The 21,918-nt window shown below is 40.4% G+C and overlaps 1 protein-coding gene across 3 annotated transcripts in view; it reads left to right on the top strand.

The window, feature by feature from the left end:
* Positions 1-21,918, top strand: part of TSPAN4 (tetraspanin 4) — a 360,542-nt gene that overhangs the window by 90,945 nt on the left and 247,679 nt on the right. Inside the window, exon 1 of one of the 3 annotated variants that reach the window (XM_039381187.1) lies at positions 21,707-21,750. The exons of the other annotated variants lie outside the window; for them this stretch is intronic. The gene's annotated coding sequence lies outside the window, so the exon portion shown is untranslated. Of the gene's footprint in view, positions 1-21,706; positions 21,751-21,918 lie in introns of those variants that run through there. 3 annotated transcript variants of the gene reach the window in all.

The raw sequence follows: 21,918 nt of genomic DNA, 5'->3' as shown, positions 1-21,918 counted from the left end.
CCCATCCACCTACAGCTGTTGGTGTGATGAGCCATTTGGGCATAGCTAGGCTCACTGAAGGAGTAAATAAAGCTTCCTACAGGTTTTGTCAGTCTCTCATGTACTGTCCTCAAGCTAACTGCTCAGTTAAGATCGTGTTGCTTGGTCTCTAGACAATTTTAAATCCCTGTGGCTTCAGATCTTGACTTCAGTGAAGCTGTGTATGCAATTTCTTAACCTTGAACTGTTGTTTAAACTTGTACTTCCCTAATAGAGTACAAAACCAGGTACTTAGCTTTAGGAACATGCTTGTAGGCTTGAATGCATATCAAATCAGATTGAATGCTCTGTCAGTTCTAGGAAGAATTGAAGGGCAGGTTTTTACTTACTTTTTTTTCCCTCCCCCCAGATCAGTATCTTGAAAATACAAGACTTCTTACTAGAGTTAAGGAAAAGTCATACTTTTCTAGGAGTTTATGTTTCTGAGAGAATAATGGTGGGGGAGGCATTGAGGTGGGGTGTGGTTGCTTTTAATTTTGCTTTTTAACTTAACTTTCTCTGCAGGCTTTTGGCTACAGTAACAGAATCCATCAGGCATAACAAAGTACTGGCAGATTCCAGCTCTTACATTTGCCCCATATCCCGTTGTACTCAGTATTCTGGATGGTGTAGAAGCTACTGTAAATCCTTGGCTTGGCAACAGAAATGCCATGCAGTTAACTCACTGAGTGGTCTGTTATGCTTCATCTACTTTTCTGATTTCATTTCAGATTTGGTAACACCTGGTCTGCAAGTAGTAATGACAGCCACAGGTGCTTATGGGCATATAGTCATAGATGTGTGTTTAAATACATGTGTGTATGTATCCTAAATGCTTACACAATTCTATTGCAATATGAGTTACCATCATCTGTGGGAGTGGGCTGCCAGTGTTTTCTTTCATTGCATTGATTCTCAAGGTACCCTAAATCAATGAATGAATGAAAATGTATTGACTTGGAAGGAGCACATTCTAGAGATTGTTCAGAAGTGAACTGGTTGACTTGACAAGTTGAGTTTTGAGAGCAATCTTTTTTGGTACTGAAAGATAACAAGTGAGAAATCCTGCCCAGGAAACAAGAGAGACTCAATTTACCAACTGTCAGACACGTGACATTGACTTTGAACAAAGTGAACACCAGATTCTCTGAGGCTTGAGGCATCAGTGGAACCCAAAAGTCAGATACATGTATTTGAATGATGCAGAGGAGCAACCTTTGTTTGGCAAGGTTGTTTTTATCTCCTGAAGTAAAATAATGGCATCCATAAAGGTGACTTTGCTACAAGGAGGACTTACAACCTAGATGTTGAAACAAATGTTGTGAAGATGTAGAGTGATGGATTCTAACTGATCACATTCCTCTTTCCATGGGAAAACTACATTCTGTATTTTGTAGCATATTTCAGTTCAAATGCTGATACTTTTTGAGGGGATTTCCAGCTTAGTTTGTGAGAAAATAAAAAGTGATGAGTGTTGAGAAAGATATAATGCATTGAGATATACTATTCTCTCTTCAAGTAGTGCTTTTAGTATTAGAATTAAAAACCTGCAAGCTTGGAAAGGTTGATTAAGTTGCTGAACCAGGCATAAATGGTGGTTGAAGCTTACAAACATGAAATCAGGTGGTTTTTTTGTTTGCTTGTTTTGCCTTTAAAGCCTCAGCAGTCCTGCTGCTGTGTTCGATCTGAGTCAAAAGCTTTTTGGTTAAGCTGACCCTTTTTATACTTCTCAGCTTGGAGCTGGGTCTGTGATGTTTCTGTCAGAAGATTTTGAAGAAACTGCCAGGCAGGTACTCTGCAGAGTTACAAGAGGTGATAGTGCACACTGCAGGTAAGAACAGCTGCAGAATGGCCCTTCTCTCTTCCTGCCTCCAGCAAACCTGTTGCTCTCGCTTTGGCCCAATAAGATGCTGCTCCCAGCATGTGCCAGGCTTTGGTGTAAGCAGTATGGTAAGTCAAAACATGAGCTGTGACTGAGTAAACAGTTGCAATCTGCCTCAAAAAGAAATCATGCAAGTGTGCTAATTCTGCCTATCACGTTCCTCAAAGACCAAATTTCTACGACAAAATGAGAGGTTTACCTACAAAAAGCCGTATTTGCCACTGCATAGTTACACTGAGGACAAGAAAGCACGTGCTCCCTAGGGATTTTGTCCCCAGTGATATCCCCACATGTACAACTATCTGAAAGGGGGTTGTAGTAAGGTGGGGATCGGCCTTTTCTCACAAGCAACTAGCAACAGGACAAGAGGAAATGGCCTAAAGCTGTACCAGGGTAGGTTCAGGTGGGACATCAGGAAAGATTTCTTCACTGAAAGGATGGTCAGGCATTGGCATGGGCTGCCCAGGAAAGGGATGGAGTCACCGTTCCTGGAAGTGTTCAAGAAATAATTGGACGTGGCACTTAGTGCTGTGGTTTAATTGACATAAAGTCATAGAATCATAGAATGTTAAGGGGGTTGGAATGGACCCTAAAGTCACAACCCCGCCTGCGCTGGGCAAGGGCACCTCCCACTAGACCAGGTTGCTCAAGGCCTTATCCAACCTGGCTTTGAACACTGCCAGGGATGGGGCATGCACAGCTTCCCTGGGCAATCCATTCCAGTGTCTAACCACCCTCACAGTAAAAAATTTCTTCCTAATATCTAACCTTAATTTGCCCTCCTTCAATTTGTATCCAGTACTCCCTGTCCTATCACTACAGTTCCTGACAAAGAGTCCCCTCTGGGTGGTGTTTGGTCAAAAGTTGGACTCTGTGGTCTTGGAGGTCTTTTCCAACCTTAATGATTCTGTCATTCTATGATTTCAAATTCCAATAATGCTTTAAAAATGACATTTTACAAGATTATATTTTAATTTAAAAGTCAAAACAAATGTGACAAATCCATGGGGAAAAAAACAGCATTCAGTGGAAGTTTAGATTATGTTTTGGTTTCAATACATTCCTCTGTTTTCAGCAGGAAAAAACCTCCTACTCACTATGGGGGAAGGTGTTTTTCAAGCCCTGTCTTGCAAGTTGGAAATTTAAATGCAGCATCACTGTGGGTGCAGGTGACACTGAAAAAGTGAAACAGAACTTAAAATATGGATATAAAAGAAAGACCCTTCATGAAGTAGTTCTAGGTAAAAAGTAAGACTCCAGTCCTGTCTGCTGCCACTTTGATAATTCTTCTGATAGGCATTGTGCCCCAGCAAATTCAATGTTGAGATCAGACATTGATAATGGGCTTTAATTTGCTGTACTATTTAGCATCTTCTGAGTCTTCTTGAGTATGGCAGCTCATTGCAGTTTTTATGTGGATATAGGAGGTACAAAGTCATTGTGTTGTTAATGGACTAACAATACAGAATGAGAGAAAGAGGGAAAGGGCTAGTAATTTGTGATACGTGGGAGAATTCCTGGAAAAGGATTATGTGCAGTGGTTTAAAAAGTGGTTGTACATATTTTTTTTCTGATTTCCTGTGAGGGTTGGTAAACATTTACAAGATATGGAATAGCCAGTGCAGATCAGTAGTGGAGTCACTGCAACAACTAAAAAAAGATTTAAACAACAACCAAAAAGTTCGGTTTTTTGGGTTTCTTCGCGTTTCTCCGAGAATGGGCTTGGGTGGAAGGTTTGTGATTAAAAGCTGTATTGGCTCCTGGTGTTATGGATTTTCACTAGTAACTCATACTGTGCAATGTTGAGGAGCTGTTCCTGTTGTGTAGGGACTAAAATCTGGGGATGCAGCTGCAAGAAATGAATGACCTATGTTGGTAGGTAGAGTGGAGGTGAGTGAGTTGACTGATTAAACAGATGCTTCTTCTGCAAACCGTACCTTCTTTCCTGTCATAGTTGCTAAAGACAGTTTGGGCATCTGGAATGCTAAAAAAACTGTGTGATCTTTAGAATTAAGCATATCTCACTGTGTTCTTGGGTTTGTGTAAGAATCTGTCAGCTTTTTAGCCTTTGATCCTGTAGATTACAAAGACAGCTATAGCTCACTACTGTACTAGACACTGTTGTTCCAGGGACACAGTTAGGGAAGGGCTTTGCATCAGGTATCTCATTTTGCAAGCAGATTAAGGCACTCACAAAATGAGTAAATGTAATTGAAATCTAATGCTATGATTTCCTCGATGCCTGCATGATTTTGAACAAGGATGTTCTGTTCCTGGATCAACAGGAAACATCTGAGCCATGTGTATAGCCTCTGCCAGACAAGGAAGCACTTTGCTCAAAAAGAATAGGCAGGGCAGGCGAGGTGGTGGTGCTGCATTATTCATAAGGGAGGGTTTTGATTGCAGGTTAGTGCAATTCCAGTTAGTGATGATGTGGTTGGGCGTTTCTGTGTAAGGATTAGGGGAATGGGAAACAAAGTAGTTGTTACAGAGAATAGCTAATACTGATAGCTCAGCCAGGGTATAAGCACTGATGAGTTATTCTGTAGGAATTAGAAGAAATTTCTGGATCTAATAGGGATGAAGAAAAAGTGGAGGCATCCTCAGTCTACAATAATACTGATAGACCTTGGACTGCCCAACCCCCTGAGTTGGAGGACCACGAGTGCGGGAACAGTGACTTTCCGCTCACAGACACTGATATTGTAAGGGACCAACTGTGTCAACTAAATGTTTAAAAGTCCATGGGACCTGATGGGATTCATCTTGGAATTCTAAAGGAGCTGGTAGATGTTGTGGCAGGATCCCTCATTATTATCCAGCAAAGGTCTTGGGAGTCTGGGAGTGGGTCCCTGCTAACTGGAAGCTAGCCAGTGCTATTCCAGTCTACAAGGAGGGCAGGAGGGAAAATTCAGGGAACTACAGACCTGTTAATCTACCCTCAAGTTCCTGGAAAAAGCTATGGAAAAAATTATACTGGGTACTATTGAAAGGCATTTAAAGAATAATGCACTCATCAGGTAAAGTCAACATGGGTTCACAAAGGGAAAGTCCTGTTTAACTAATTTGATCTCTTTGTATGGTAAGGTCACCCACCTAGTGGATGAAGTGAAAGCAGTGGATGTAATTTTTTTTTATTTTAGTAAGACATTTGGTACTGATACTCTCATAGGTTCTTCACCCAACACACTGTGAACCTCCTCATTTGAGGTCCCAGTGAACTGTCCAGACCTGTGTCCTAACTGACTGTAAAGCAGAGACATGAGAGATCAAGGTTTCTTGGTGGAAAGTAATTTTGAGCCATTTTAATCCTATATGTTCAGCAAATGTTTCTGAGAAAACCCTATATTCTCCCCTTTCCTTCTCTGTCAATATTTATTTTAGTATCCACCTTCTAGAGTTTTCTTTTATCTGTTTGCTCTGCTGTGTGTCTTGGAAATGGCTAAAAATCCAGTGATTTTAGTGCAAAGACAAAGGTAAAGGAAGAGCTGTGAAACGATCTACCAGAATTGGACTGAAATATGAAAACACCTCCATGTCTTGTAAACACAGGATTATTGATACATGAGAGAACTAATAGAGATGGTTTCAGCAGGGAGCTGGAGAGTCATTACACCTTAATCACTCTTTGCTTGCTTTGAGGAAAAGAAACTATTCCTGAACTTGTCATCAGTTTTGCTTCCTAATTTATTTTAAAGAAAAAAATAGAATGAAATAAGGTTTTTCAGAATTATTCAGGTGTTTGTTTGTTTATTTGTTTGTTTTAAATTAGCAGTACACTAGAAGTAAAAAAAAAAAGAGGGGAATAAACACAGAGTTATTACTGAGGGAGGAGATGCATCTGGCTCAGGACTGACTTTTTGCTTGTGGACCAAAGAGTCTTCTCTTTTTTTATTAAATGAATGTGGTTAGTGTGTGACAACTATGATACTGTTTTGTGAAATATAGCCTTTAGACTTCTTTCTGAAGGGATAAAAAAATCCGGCTTGATTTATGGAGAAAAAAGTCTTAAACTGTAGGTGACATTAGCAATGAAAATGTCAGGCTCTGTAGTGTGTAATACATAACTGTGCTGTGTTTTCGCTGTATTTAATGTTATGGGACAATAACCAGGACTTCTGCTCTTCTGATTACTCATTTTGTGTGCAGCTTTTCTCAAGAGAATAACAGTTTCATACTCCTAGGGAGCAAAGTGCAGCTCTCTGAACTACTGCAAACTTTGGCCTTCCTCCACAGAAGTCAGAAGGATTTAACTCATCTCCTATGGGAGAATGGTAAAACCTTAAGAATATGTATAAGGAGGGTATTTTCAGAGAAAATTTATTTTGTTTGCATCAACTTAGTTACTGAGCTGTCTGCTGGAAATCTGTTCCTTATTACAATGGATGTCTTTCATTTTCATCCAAAATCTGTTGATGTCCTGCACAAATTTTTTGTCCTGCTTCTACTCTTAAAAAAAAAATTATCACAGGATTGAAAGCTTTCAACACAGGGTCAACTGAAAGAATGCTTTACACTGAGGAAGGATGACTAAGGCACTCATAAGTGCCTTGCATGATTAACTGTTTTGCAGAGCACGTTTTCAACCATCAGCCCCTTCTTACATTATGGCTGAGAGAAATACTGCTGAATACTTTTATGTTTTTTTTGCCCATTGTCCTGGTTTTGGCTGAGGTAGAGTTACTTTCTTCCCAGTAGCTGATAAAGTGCTGTATGAGAACGGTTGTTGATAACACTCTGATATTTTAGTTGTTGCTAAGTACTGCTCACTCTAAAGCAAGACTTTTCATTTCCTCCGCTCTCCTGGTGAGGAGGTACACAAGGAGCTGGGAGGGAGCATGGCCAGGACAACTGTGGTGTTCCACACCACAGAACATCAGACTCAGTATAGAAACTGGAGGGAGTTGGCCTAGAAACACCGATCACTGCTGAGGGATGGGATGGGCATCGATCAGTGGTGGGATGCGCAACTGTGTTGTGCATCACCTGTGTTTTTTGGGCTTTATTCCTCTCTTTCTCCTTTCCAATTATTATTATTGAGATTAGTATTATTATAATATCTTAGTTTGTTTCAATTATCAAACTGTTCTTCTCACAACCCACAAGTTCTGATTTTTTTTTTTTTAACTGATTCTCCTCCCCATTCCATCAGGAAAGTGGAGAGGTGGGAGTGAACAAGCAGCTGTGTGGGACATAGTTGCCAGCTGGGGTTAAACCATGACATCCTTACATCAACAAATGATGAACAGCCCCAAATTTGTTTTCCCTGAAAAGAAGTTTCCCTGTTCTTCAACAAGGGTTGAAGTGGCTTGTATGAATCAAGTCACTAAAAGAACTTGCATTAGGTTAATAGAAGATCATGGAACTGGCTTAACACTTTAGCAGTGTCATTATCGGAATTGCAGAACTGAACATTCAACAGAGGAATGAGATCATCTCAGTCTTGTATTGTGCCTCAGCATCCATTCAGAGATGGCAGAGCATTGGCAAGAACAGGGAAAACTGCAAATGGATGTGCCAGAACTTCATCATAGCCAAGAGATGGTGCTTATGTAGGAACAGGCAAGTGACAAAAATAACACCAGTAAGCAATAGTGCAGTGATTTCTTTGGAGTCACTTCTGACTCTCACGCTGACTTCATGGAGTTTAAACCCATTAATGGATGGCAAGTTACATTTAGCTGACTCTACTAACTGGCCTTGCTGCTTTAATTTTTAGCATTTGTCAGTGTCTTACTGGCTATATAACTACAGTAGGATGTCTGGTCCAGCTGTTTAATACTTTTGTATAAGGTAGTGCTCACAGAATTACCATTAAATATGATTAATTAAGTTTTTTTATTTTGGTATTAAAATACTGAAATAGAAGTTCAATTCAACTTGTTTGTCAAACCCTGTTATGATACAGGAGCTGAGTTTTAGGGAGCAACTTGGCTGATACATTTGCAGGCACCTTTTATGAGAGAAGAATGTTAGTTGGAAATAAAATTTCAGTCTCAGGCTGCCATGGGTCAGTCGTTGCAAAGACATTTTAAAAATGATGAAAACATTCTCAGTGGATAAAAATTTTGAATGAGCTGTATAAATTATAAATGTTAATGATGGGTTTCCAAAGTCACTTAGAATAAGACTTATGAAGATAATGCAGTATGTAAAGTTAGAGGTAGACATTTTGTGGAAATAACAAACTTAAATGTCATTGAGGGCCTCAAAGATGACATTTTTAAAAAAAAAAAAGTGTAGCTATTTTGGCACTTTACCTGAATCTTTTTAATGAGACAGGGTTTACTAATGGAAAGGAAGTAGCACTTTTGAAAGTTGAACTTCTTGAACTGTTTGAAACTGTACTTGAAGAATAGAGAGACCTATTACTGCTCTACTTGTTTCTGAAAATCATACATTTAAGACACTTCTGAAAAGGCAAAGGGAAAATTGTATCTGGTTAGGAAAGTAGCAGAAAGTGTAAGACCAATGGGAAGACTCCCTCTGGGGTAATGAGGAGTAGTGATATGATCTGTGAAACTGGGAAGTGGATAAGATTTCCTTATTCCTTTGCCTAAAACAAATGTTTATATTTCTTGTCATTTTATTGATTAGTCTGAAAAATTGGAGACTTTTCTCTTTTGTAGTTTCAACTCAAACTATGCAGCACAGCCTCTGAATAGAAAGTAGGATAATATAAATGAGATTTAAAAATAAAGTAATTTCCAGATAGCTCTGTATAAGCACTAAAAGAGAAATAAAGGAGATTTTATAGTTTCACTGTAGCATCAAGCAATGAAAGTCAATCAATTTGAACCAGGTTCATAGTATTAAAACAAACCATCACCTCATAGCAGGAAGTAAAACAGGTGGAACATTCACAGTAAGGAAAGCAGATGGAAAAAGTGAGCGCATTAATGGATATATTGTGTGTGCCCATGATCCTTTATCACAAGAGAAAATCCAGTAAATTAAGTTGATATTGTTCATTGAAGTCAAATTACATATATTACACAGTGGCAGCATGTGGGGATTTGACCCTGGCCAGCAACTAAATACCCACTCACCAATTGCTCACTGCCTGCTGCTCCCCCAGTGGGATGGGAGAGAGAACTGGAACTGCAAAAATGAGAAAATATCAGTCTGAGTGAAGCAAAGCTCTGTGTGCAAGCAAAATGAAATCAGGATCTATTTCCCGTCAGCGGGCAGATGTTTAGCCCTTTCCCGTAGGCCAGCTGGCAAAATGCTTACTTGGGAAGGCAAGTGCTGGAACAGCAAACAGCTCTCCTTCATCCTCTTTCCCCTGAGCTACTATTGCTGAGCATGGCACCATGGACTATGGGATATCCCTTTGGTCACTTGGGGTCAGCTGTCCTGGCTGCGTCCCCTCGACTTCTTGTCCGACGCTCAAGATGAACGTTGCCATCGAGGACTAATTTTGCCTGGTTTTATTCTGGAGTGTCTACTTGCTGCTGGAGTTTCTATGCCTAGTGGCACCTAGAAAAAAGTACTGCTAGTGACTGCAGCTGCTGGAAGTTTCTGCTGTACCTTGTCATTCTCGAGACATCCAAGTGTTTCAGTTGTCCATTTTGCCAGACTTTAGTTTTACCATTTTCTCAGATCAACAGAATTCCGTAATAAATCCATTACAACATGTATCTCTCTGGTCACAACTGAAGTTGTGCTGTCTTTTTCAGTGTAGGAGAGGCTTGATTTTTGTTGCTAATTTATTTTTACCAGCTGAAGTCTTGGAGTTGTTTTGTTAGAAATTAGTTCCCAGGGTATACATTGATAGTATGGGATGGCATCTTCGTCCCTTTGGCTGTCAGCTGAGGCCGTCTGTCTGACTTGACATTAGTTGAACCCATTCCAGTTGCAACTAAGGGTACTAAATTCTCAGCATAGTTGTTGCCTTCATTTGGACAGGATGAATTCCACATGCATGTGAATCTCGTGTTTTGGAACAGCTTAATTTTTGGAGTTATAAAGTTGCCCTGTCTTTCAGATGGTGATTGCTACTTAAAGCAGAACTGGACACTCAGTGGGCTGAGTCCTTTTGTTTCCAATGTGCAGGCTGTGACTTTGTTCAAAGTGCAGAATTCAGGGGTGATGAAGACATGAGTGTTTCAGATGTGCAGGAGGCAGCTGCGTGAGTTACACACTGCCATTGCATTTAAATGAGGCATTTGCTGATTTCTCGCAACCCTAATGTTTGTGAGCTTTGGTTCTAAGTATTTTTTTTCCTTGAAATTACACACTTAGGTTATATATATGTTAACTTGGGTGGACATCTATGCCTACCTTAGCTTATTTCTTCCTGTAAATTCTTGTTTTAGAGTGATAAAAGCATATGATAAATGAGATTATTTGTAACTTATACAGAGTATCTCTCAGAATACCAGAAATTGAGAGCTGAGAACTGTCTTTATACCATGACCTTACTAATATCTTATCCCTGCCCACTCTTTTAATGGAGACAATCTGTTTTTAAAGTTTTAAAGATGTTTTTAAAGTTGCTATTTCAGTTTACATTTTCATGTTTTCCTTTGCCTGAAGCAGCTGATGTCCCCCTGAATCCTGAACAGGCTATTTGTGTGCAATATTGAAGAAGCCTGATGGCTCTGCTTGTGTGAACAGAATTTCAGTTGCTTCTGAATGCCCTAACAGTGTGCCAGACTTAGGTAAATAAACTAACTACATTAATTGCTCCTACATCCCTTGAGTGCTTCCACTTTGTAGGTTTTACAGTAGTGTTAATGTATTGTAATCCATTATAATTTGCAAAATTAAAATTTTCTTTCTTCGCCTGCATCTGCCACTGTTAATTCAGAAGCTCTAATAAATGCATTAAAAGAAGGAAGTAATAAGCAAAAGAAAACCCCTCTGGGAATGTATAATTTCACTCTTTATGCTGTGTTGGAAGAAAATAAACAGTGTAAACATGCAAAGTTAGCATGCCACTAAAGTGAGATTACAAAGAAAAGCCGTAAAACCCTTCTGTAGCTGTTGCACTTGCATTTATTATAGAAATGGAAAGGATGAGGCTCAGTAAGTGCAGTGATGTGCTGAAAGCACGTCTCAGACTTGCATCAAAGGACAGGCTCGTGTGGAAGCTGTGAGCAGTATCATGCATTGGAATGGGAAGCTACCCAGTGGGGCACACTGGATAAGTCATTTTTTATCAGGGAAAACGATAAACCATCAAAAAGCCGAGATTAGTAAAGGAAATCAAGGAGAGAGAGACCTATATGTGGACAAAGCATATCAGTCAGAAAAAAGGCGACTGAATGAGGAGATGAAGCTTTATCAGATCGAACAGTTATGATTTGAAAACAATTGCCTTACTGCCTTTTGGGAGGTGGCCAATACTAAACATGCATTTCTCCTATTAATTTTAAGTGCCAGAGGGCATTAGGAGATGTCAGACACAGATGTTTCATTTAGCCATTGTCTGACTTCAAAGGAGTAGGTGAGCATGAGATAGCCCATAACATGCTGAGCAACTGGGATAAATCAGAGAGAGATTCACAGAGATCCAGGCAGAGCAGAGTAAGAAATTAGGATGGGAGTGAGATGGTGGAAAAGACAGAAAGAAAGTGGATGAGGAGTAGATGTTTTGGGAAGCCTTTATATTTAAAAGGTTTTTTGCAAAGCTGAGCTCAGGCAGAAATAGGAGAAGCTAAGCTGTCTGTAGCAGAAGAAACATTTGAAAGCAGCATGGCAACCCAAGAGGAGCCAGGAAGATAGCTACATGTAGGGAATGTACAGGCAAGCGTGTGGCAGAAGAAAGCAGATGTGCTTAATTCCATTTGCTATCATTGTACTGTATCCTGCTGGGGCTTTAGTGGGTCTTCCATGGAGTTTCAGAGCAGATGTGTGTTTGACACCTTACTGCAGCAGCCAGGCCTCACAGGGGTTCTTCTGTTTTCTCTGCCAAGGAAGGAGCTGCAGGAACACTTGCAGGCAGAAGTGCCAGGGCACAAGCTCTGTATGGCAGCTAAACAGCAGCCCTGGGGATAGGAAGCAGGCCTTTCCTGGTGGGTAGGATGTGACAAATGTCCTGTTGTTTCAATGAGATCATCTTCTCCCATTAGTCTAATCACTGCGATTAGTCAAGCTGTCCTTGCTGGTGATGTCCCCTGGGACATGTTTCAGAATTTTCCTCCTGTTATGTGCCTGGAGGGTGCTGGATTTGGGAATAAAGAAGAGGAGCACTGTTGATATCCACCCTAAAAGGAGAGATCTGAGCAAAGGAGGCAGAGTATGACTTTCAGCATCACAATAAAAGGATATTCTTGGCGGACTGTGGGTGAAAGTTAAGAAAGGAATAAGATCATTGTGCTGAATGGGATGTGCATATTTATATAGGGGCAAGGTAGCCCCTGCTGGGTTATTTATCTCAAAGGATTTCTACCTTAAGCATGCCTTCTAGAGGAAGAGTGTCAGTCTGCAGCTGTTAGGGCACTTCCAATCCAGGAATAGGCATGTTCAGTGATATGGTTTTTATGCAGACATAAAGCAATTGCAGTGAAATAAAGGAGGTTCTTTAATTTCATGAGGCTTAAAAATGTGTATGGTCCACAAGGCCATGCAAATCCCTCTTGGTTTTCTAATGTGCAGCAGCACTGGGCTTTGCAGAATAAATAGAGCTAATAATTTCTAGGAGCTGGTCTGATCCATTGCTTGAGAAGCTGAGAGCTAGGGCTTGTTCCCTCGAGTCATTTGTAACTCCTTTCTTCTGTCTTAAAATGTTAATAAACAGATCTGTGGAACTTCATGGGTTTTGTAAAGCTTTGTGAATTTCTGCAATGTAAGATTGTCCCATAAAGTGTACAGTGTTATTCCTAGACTCTTGTGGGGTAGAGTACCCTCCTTTTGTATGTGTTGGACTTTAACAGGGGAATAGCAATTGTTGAAGCCTTGAATATTTACAATAAATTGTGGAATAAGAGTGGAAGAACAGATAACTTTCCATTAAGGTAGGTAAAGAAACAGATATGCATTAAGTGAACATAAATGTGCATTTCCCAGCCTTTCAGGAACATAAAAATTGCTATTAAAGTAGAACAAAACAGCTTTAACATTAAATAGAACTTCCCTATAGCAATAAGATAAATATCAGACTGTAAGTAACTGCAAAGCCCCTCGAAAAAGCAGTGCTATAGAAATACACACACAGTTTGCCACTCATGTCTCATGTCCCTTAAAAACATCAAATGCTGTGAATGTGCTATCATTCCTTAGGAGATGCTGATCTACATTTACTTATATTATTGTCTCACATTCAGAAACCTCAGATTTCTGCTCCTTGGAAGAGTGTACCAGCAATGCTTTTGGTTTCAGAGAAATCATCATTCTGTAGTTTCTCTGCCCTTACTACTGGCGTGTACGTAATGATGCAAAATGTTTCTTCCCAGTGCAACAGCTACCCTGGTTTATGTGCAGACCGAAGATTTTAGTAGGCAGAGGAAGTGCTTTTAAACAGGAGCTCTGATTTTTAAAAGCAGCTGCAAAAATGTCTGCCAACGATTTCTTAGTTAAGCCAGGAAAAAGAAATATATTCCCATCCTTTTAGTATGTTATAAAAGTTTATACTAACATAATTCTAATGCCATCAGTAACAATGCAGTGCTGTAAAATAAGTATAACATGATGGAAAAAAGCATAGCAGTCCTTCGTACTTACCATCTCAGAGCTAAACTTTTAGTGTGAGCATGAAATTTGGTATTTTTGGTCCATCAGTAACGCTATTTTGTATTTAAGACTTTTAACATTACTATAAAATCACTGTGGCTTCTTTTTGTGTCATTGGCATTATAGAGATCTAATGTTAGTGTCTGACTGATGGATTAGACACTTTTAGATCATCATTACATATATACCATCGCTGATGCTGTCTCTATCTGTAAGAGTAATTCTGGCAATAAGCATTAAGTGATATCATCACTCTTCCAGATAGTCTCTGGAGAAGCCAAACAATGATGTCATGTCTAAGCAGTCCTTTAATCCCAGATGTATCTTTTAATGTCCTGATTTACATGTAATTCTGCAACAGTGTGAAAAATCACATTCTACACTGAAGCCTAATGTTTTTGGTTTTTTTATTCCTTGGACTGTCAATTTTTCAAATTCAATAGTAGAAGTACCTACTTTTCAAGAAAAACTACATATTTTTTAAAGTGATCCCTATGTATTTGCATACTCATATGGATCATACACATATATGTTTGGATTAGATTTTATAATTTGGCTGGTTTTTTCATCCCCATGTCCCAGTCCTAGAAAAATCTTAGACAAGGTTATGTCAGAAAGGTTTCTGGGATTAGTTTTGTTGTGATTTGTTTGTTTTCTTGTTTATTAGAGCTTTTCCATGCTAATGGCTGCCTTAACTAATGCATTTCAATTGTGAGAAATGCTTTTCCTGAAATAATTGTTTGACTTTTTCTTTTTTTAATTCAACATACCCATATAAATCATACCAGCAAAAGACAATGTCATTGCTATAGGCTGTGGCTGTGATAGCATTAGCAGCTTCGGTTGTGCCAAGATGGGTTGTAATTGCATAATGATACCAGCAAACCATTTCTGAAGTAGACCTTGCCTGAGGCACATGCTTAACTTTACATACAGCAAATAATTTCACTGATTTCAGAAATTATTTATAAGATAAAATCCTGGCCCCTCATTCCACAGACTTCAGTGGAGCTAAAAGCCACCCACAGGGCATAAAACACTTTCAAACTCTGGACTAGAGCTGATAAAATCCCCAGGGCTGCAACAGAGGTAAAAATTGATCTTTTGATATTGAAGAAGAGGTGTGACTTTTGGGTAAACTGTGGAAACTTAGGAACTATACACAACTTATTACTGATGTGAAAGAGGGAAGGAAATGAGCAGAGGCTTGCATAAAAGTAATAACATTGCCAAAGGGATGGTCTAGGAAAATGGCCTTTAAAGCAGCACTTTGGATAAATAGCTGTGGAACAAGATTGAATCTGTCAAGGGAGTTTTATCTCTGCAGATGACAGGATGCTATGGATGGCCTATTAGCGACACTGTGTGGAAACCCTCTGCTGGGCTAAGGTACAGCTTAGATACAAGATACAAGAGTCAAGAGCAAACTCCAAGATGAAGGTGATAATAAAGTTATGGGCTGATGCAACAGGAAGATGGTTATTCTTCACAATTCATGAGGGAAGAGGATAATGGGCAGGAGAGTCTTGGGAAAAAAATTAAGTTACCTGCTTTAGCCATGGTGAGTTTGTGGTAATTGCTAAATATACACATAAAAATATAAGAAAAGAAGCTGAGATTCCCATTTGAACAGAAAGTGTGGCATTTTGTAAGTCATCAAGCAAGCTGAATTTGTGTTTGCCAATGAGAGGAAATGTGGAAGTGAAAGAGAAGGAACAAAAAGGATAGAGGCCAGTGGAACTACAGAAGGAAACAGAGGTGTGAAGCATGAGGAAAGTTCAGTAGGGGACACACTGAGGGAACACTCAGGGAATCAGGAGGAGGATTCAGGGCATGCTATCTCTGACACTGCGGAAAGAAACAGCACAATAGCAGGAGCATGGCCAAAGCTACTGAAGATCTTAACTAAGAAGTTGTAAAGTTATTGTTAGAAGTAATTCCCACGGACAGTAAGAGCATAAACCAGATGTTTGTAGACCGTGTTTTCTTGAAAAAAATTCTAGATAATTACTGTAGTGATCTCAGACTGGCAAATGTGTTTTGGCATGGGTTTCTCAAGATGGGAGGGGCCAAAACAGATTTGAAGTTTATTTGTATTATGAAAAGAAGAGCTACAAGGAGAGAAGTTTGGTTGCAGGGGAGGTCCATGATCAGTGAGATCATCTCTATAAACAGAGTTAGTTATAGCAGGAGACGTTTGTCATTCATCGATCAATGATCCCTTGAACAAGAAAATTAATGACTTGAACTATAATTGAGACAGTCACATTGGACTAATCATGTAACACTGTGGTCTACAATGTACATTTAATGAGAATTTGGCCCTTTAAGATTGATTATTTTTTGTGATCTGTTTAAGTCAATGTATATCTAACTCTGGGGGCTATTTGAAAGATGTTTATTCTGGCATTTGGAAGGCATGATGGACATGTCCATGAAATCCTGAGGGCTTAAAGTAGGGTCAGAGCAGTGTCTTCCTGATGTCACGCATCAAATATTGCATGGGACAGACTGAGCTGCTGCAAATGCCACATGAAGCTCTTAATCATCCAAGAATTATTCCATGCCTTTCTGGTATCTTTAGGCACACGTTTGTGCCTTAGCTGAGAATGCTTGTCCTGTGTCCCAGGAGACACAGACTCCTGCTTCTTCTCAGCCAGTTTTGCACTCTCTTGTGCAGTATCACTAGTATAAATTAGTTTACTTATTTTGCTGCTGTGGTCCTTTTTAAAGTGCGTTTTCCATAGATTTAGCCAAAATTTTCATCACCTCTTAATGCAGTCAGCTTGCCGTGTTCAGGTGAGCCTACTGAGACATTGCATTAATACTGATACAGGTGGGGACTTGTTGAATGATGGTATAATGTAAATGGTTCCAGCTAATTAGCACCTGTGTTTCTGTTCCATTTTACTTTGTTCAAGTGAATGCTGCAGTGGACTGTCCCTGAAGACAAGCAGATAGCAAGTGTTTCCTGTCTGTAAACACCTCTGTGAAAATGCACTGACTCTGTTTGGCTCTTGCCAGGCTCAGCACCTGTTAGCAGGAGTGGGACTTACACTTGTGCTTCGAGTGCAGCATACTCTGGGTAACAGAAACCCTTATCTTGCATTTCCATATTGCTGCATGGAACAAAAGCCATTGTAAAAACAAATCCCCCCCATCCCTCCATGCGTATTTTGTCTTGCTTCTCTTTTCTAATTCGCAATGAGACAACCCAAGGCTGACAAGAAAGCTTTGTTGCTTTCTGCTAGCTTAAAAGAGAGACAAGGGGAGACTTCTCAACACACTGCCATAACTGTCCAGACCTTTTCTAAGCTTTATTTTCTCAGGCTGCAGAGTTTGTGAGTTAAAAATCACCTCTCCTGAAAATGTCATATGGTTTCCATAGGATAAAATCACTGTCTGCAGGTTAGCCTGTGACTCCTGATTTACAAAAGTGTCACTGTATCCAGGTGGCTTCAGACAACTCTGAATTCTAAAAGCTGTGACAAATAGCCGTATGGGCAAAGAGGCCAACCCGAGAACTTAACCTACCCTACAGTGTGTTTTGCTGCTTTACCATTTGCATGGTAAAATGGTAAATAACTGGGGCTACACCATGAAACTTGAACATAAAAATGATGGAGAGGCAGAAATGTGGCAGCAAGTCTTTTGATCTTTAAGTGACCCAGTTTACCACATGGCCCACAAATATTTGTATGTGCATAGTTAAGGTGCCAAGTTGCTGCAAATGGGAAGTTAATGAAGAATCAAGGACTTACTACAGCCTCGTGGTGCCTTTAGACACATAGCAGAACAACTGAGAGATTAATTTCCTATAGTGCTGTTTAATTCCTTTAGGGGGTTTTTGCCAACATCCGAAACCTTGTGAGCCATCTAATTCAGGAGTCAGTTTATTGCAAGTACTGAAACATGCATTTAAAACCCTAATCCCTGCACCTCTCTCATACTGTGGCTTGAAACCCAAACTATTTTTGTAACACTATCAGGTGTAAGTATCAGTAAATATCATCCTTAAAAAAACCCCAACCACCTCACAGAATCCTCTGTGACTAAAATTCTGTATTTTGTGGTTGAGACTGCAGAAGTTGACAATGTCTGTCTAAATTTATGGAAGGAACTGCTTTGGAGAAAATTTCTTTTCCTTTATGTCAGGTAAGCAATCTCCCAGTAACCATGCATTTGGTGTGGTTGTGACCCTTCTTTATTCTGAATGCTGACAATCTCTTGGGACTGAAAAGTATGACTTGTTCACCCTTTTAGTATTAAATGTGCATCACACTGCTGGTTTTTGGAATGAGAGAAGAGATAGGGGGGCAGAGCAAATGTTTTCCTTGTAGGTGTCCCTGTGAGAAAAAGCCATTATGTCTTTGTTCTTCCCTGGTACATTCCACAGGCATTTTGTTTACACAGTATTTCTGAAAACATTTCTAGGTCAAATCAATCTTTTTTGTACCAGCTTTGAGCTCACTCTTATTTATTTATATGACCAGCTGTTCTCGAGGTAACTGATACAAAAGATGTAAGGAAAGGAGAGAAAGCAAAGGGAGAGAGCAACTACTTTTCTGTCTCCTCTGCCATTGGGAAAGAAGGAGAGGAAAAAGGGAGAGGAGGAGGACATGCCTGTAGTTACATCCCCCTCCCATTACTCCATCCTACAGTAATAACCTGAAAAATTCATAGAATCAGTCAGGTTGGAAGGGACCTCTGAGATCATCAAATTCAACCCTTGATCTAACACCGCCGTGGTTACTAGACCATGGCACTGAGTGCCACATCCAGTCTCATCTTAAAAACCTCCAGGGATGGAGAATCCACCACTTCTCTGGGCAGCCCATTCCAATGCCTGATTACCCTCTCTGTGAAGAATTTCTTCCTAATATCTAACCTAAACCTCCCCTGGCAGAGCTTAAGACCATGCCCTCTTGTCTTACTGATAGTTGCCTGGGAGAAGAGACCAACCCCCAACTGGCTACAACCTCTTTCAGGGAGTTGTAGAGTGATGAGGTCTCCCCTGAACCTCCTCTTCTTCAGGCTAAAAAACCCCAGCTCCTTCAACCTCTCCTCATAGGAGATTGTTTTTACATCCTCCGTTAACTAAGCTGGTACTGGAGGTGACATTAGCTGACATGAATAGTCACTTACCACTGCAACTAGTGGTGTGTCTCTCTTTCCATTGCAGGGACTGGAATGGTCCATAGCTGTGCAGGGTCCTGAAGGTGCTCTCTGTGGGAGACAGGCAAGTGATAACTACCCTTGCCAGCCATTATGTTCTTGCAACTGTAAAGACATGGGATTATCTTGGTGCTCTTCAAATGTTCCTCGTATCATTCTGTCATGAGACACATATGTCTTGCTTCCAATTAAAGAAATATGGTTGTAGTGCACAGTTTCTTATCCATATTGCAGAACCATGTTCCTCCTCCCTCATGTATCCTTGGAGAATGTATCTTGAAAGAAAGGTTCACAGTTTCCTCCTACGGAAGTTTCCTACAAGTTTGGTAGGGTTATGGATTTGCACACTGATAATTCTTAAGATTAGAACCATCCATTCATGATGGTTATCTTAGCAGGTAAGGAGAATGAGCGTCACTAGACATCCATAAAAGTGCAAGCCGCTTCATAAAGTGTCAGTTACTCTTTGTGGATGGTGAAATGACCCTCTGAGGAGCTGTGTGCTGCCCAAGATCATTTCTGGTATCCGAGCTATCCTATCCTATTCACAAATTGTAAGAAAAAGAAATAGGATTATCCTGACTTTACAGATTATATTGGAAGCACAGTAAGTGTCAGTTAAATGATTTACCCAGAGTTAGAGAAGTGGCTTGTGTCAGAGCCAGGGTTTGAATCATAATCATCTGAATCTCAAACTGGTGCTTTTGCCTCCAAAGAGGACTGTTGTTCTGGAGAGGAAAAGCCTACAGCAGTCAAAGTTGTAGCTTTGGGGAAGTGACTGGCTGGAAAACTGAGTGTTAGCCAAATGTTTTTCATATTTGTGTTTGTGTGAGAGAAGCTGTGCATCTCTAATTTGGTAAAAATTAAACTTCATCACTTAATTAGAAGTTGTTGTTATCTAAAAACTTTGCAGCACTCCCACATTTCTCCTGACAGCTTGGGCTTTGTGGCACAGACAAGCTAGGATGGTTTAAATGTCAAAATATGCTTTTCATTCTTGTGTGTGTATATATATCAATGTATTATCGAGTAAAATAAAACCCTGCAATGTGACAGGTTACGTTTCTTCAATTGTCATCACTCTTTAAATGAATTTATGGCTGTCAAGAGAAATTTGCACTTCCAGAAACATGGAAAACCTTGAATCATCTAGGCTGAAAAGAAGACCAGGCCTTGCTCTGTGTAGCTCTTGCTGGAGATGGCTGAGCTGATTTGAATTACATTTGGTTTTGAATGCTTTCTCTTGCATTGCTAATTACATACCAGGTTGTATTTCATACAGAACTCTGATCATCTTTCTCTGCTTTATCAGTGGTTTTTATTGTTTGTGGGAATAAAGAAATGGGAAGCTTATCTTCTGTGGAGCTGGTTCTTCACATGTTCCTATTAGACAGCCCCTGCTGCTGTGATGTTTGCAGAGCAAGAAGCCTGTCCACCTCCACAAGTTAGATAAGATTTGTGTTCCATGTTTGGAGGTGGATGTGAGGTGGCAGTAGGCTGGAATGGAAATCTGTTAGCTAAATTGTGCTTAACCTGGACCAGCTTAGCAGGAGTTGAAGGTGCACGGAGCATTATTGATGGTGGATGGACACGAGCTGGCAATGTGCACTTGCAACCCAAAAAGCCAACCATATCCTGGGCTGCGTCCAAAGCAGCGTGGCCAGCAGATTGAGGGAGGTGATTCTGCCCCTCTACTCTGATCTGGTGAGACCCCACCTGGAGTGGTGTGAGACACTGGATTATAACATTAATTATCGGGTCGAACCAACTCAAGTTGGAGTGGGGGAGTGGTGAGGAGGAGGGAAAAGGTTGAACTTCACAGAGGTGAGGTGATACCCTAACCCATATCTCAGCCCCTGTGAGACTCCTGGAGCAGCCCTGGAGCAGCTGGGGGCCAAAGCAGTAAAACCAGGAACATGTACTGTCCAGGCCATTCAAGACCTACCACATGGCCACGTGGAAGCTGCATTCTCACAGGTCTCTAGTGGTAGGTATGTAATTTTCTCTTTTTCTCTACTTCTCCTTCTTCTCGTAATCTCCTTTCTTAATATTTTGGGTAACTTGGGACTGAATGGGCTGGATTTTGCTAGGTTGTATGTGTTAGTATGTGCTGAGTCAGTGGTTTGTGGACTGCTTTGTTTTGGTTGTATGTTACCCTTTAACCTTTTGCAAAGATCACTTATTTCCTAACATTTACCAGTAAAAGTACCCTCTGACAAAACGCGTGTGGCTTTTCTCCTTTGGACTCTCTCTTAAGGTGTTAAAAGAACTGAGTGCTCTTCTAATAATTCAAAGGGTGAATTTTTGGTGCTCTGTATATTTATTAGAGTAAAACTCCCTTGGTGATATTGTAACTCAAGACTTGGGATCTTACAAGTACTGCATCCAGCTCTGGGGTCCTCAGCACAGGAAGGGCATGGACCTGTTGGAGTGAGTCCAGAGGAGGGGTACCAAGATGATTAGAGAGATGGAGCAACTCTCCTACAATGAAAGGCTGAGAGAACTGGGTTTTTTCAGCCTGGAGAAGAGGCGGCTTCAGGGTGACTTAATTGTGACCTTCCAGTGCTTGAAGGGAACCTACAAGAAAAATGGAGAGGGACTTTTTACAAGAGCATGTAGTGACAGGACAAGTGGGAATGGTTTCAAACTGAAACAGAGTAAGTTTAGATTAGACAGGAGAAAGTCTTTGCTGTGAGGGTGGTGAGGCACTGACACAGGTTGCCCAGAGAAGTTGTGGATGCCCCATCCCTGGAAGTGTCTAAGGCCAGGTGGGACAGGGCTTGGAGCAACCTGGTCAGTGGAAGGTGTCCCTGCGCATGGCAAGGGGATTGGAATTAGATGATCTTTAAGGTCCCTTCCAAACCAAACCATTCTATGATTCTATGATTATTGCATCATGTGTCTTAGGCTGGCTGAAGAGACGTATGCACATCAGCCATGGATATATTATTAGAAGGTTGCTTCTAGGAGCCACTGAAGAACATGAGAAGGGGAATGAGGTAATTAAGAGAGGCAGATTGAAACAAAGATGACTCATCTGATACCTTAACCATGAATGTCATCAGTAATTTCTAGCTAGGCAGAAATCAACAACTGCTGTTCCAGCTGGCTTTCCTACTTCCTTTAAAAATATTTAATTCTGAGTTTTGTTGTATGCAGGAGCATCC

This window comes from Pipra filicauda, unplaced genomic scaffold, assembly GCF_003945595.2.
Source record: "Pipra filicauda isolate LSUMZ 115617 unplaced genomic scaffold, ASM394559v2 scaffold217_size2002032_pilon, whole genome shotgun sequence".
In the NCBI taxonomy this organism is placed as follows: domain Eukaryota; kingdom Metazoa; phylum Chordata; class Aves; order Passeriformes; family Pipridae; genus Pipra; species Pipra filicauda.
Note: the sequence above shows the minus strand (reverse complement) of the source record. Positions and strands in the feature narration are given on the sequence as shown.